This window comes from Penaeus monodon, chromosome 22, assembly GCF_015228065.2.
Source record: "Penaeus monodon isolate SGIC_2016 chromosome 22, NSTDA_Pmon_1, whole genome shotgun sequence".
Lineage (NCBI taxonomy): Eukaryota > Metazoa > Arthropoda > Malacostraca > Decapoda > Penaeidae > Penaeus > Penaeus monodon.
The window spans coordinates 1385964-1386329 of NC_051407.1; positions in this window are offsets into that span (position 1 = coordinate 1385964).

A 366-nucleotide genomic window follows, 5' to 3' on the forward strand; every position below is an offset into this window, starting at 1 on the left:
CTTTTTTCCAATCAGAAAGGTGTAATGCCATTTTTCTAGATGTATTGCTCTTCTGGATTGTTTATTTTCAAGCAAAACTTTACAAAAAAAAAAGTTTGTGTACAGAATTGATGATGACTCAAGATGTTATTCAAAATGACATCTTGATGTGCTAAAGTATATTGATTATGCCTCTTCCTGAGACAGTTATATATGTGTGTGCAAATGAATGAATGTTGTGCTAGGTGCGTTTTGAACTAATGCTGTATTTGGTTGTTCAGCTTTGTCTTTTGTTCTGTAAATATGTGTAGATATTTGGTGAAAAATGGTGTATTTGTTATTATTAAACTATATTTTAATCAATAGTTTTATGAACTATTGTCCTGA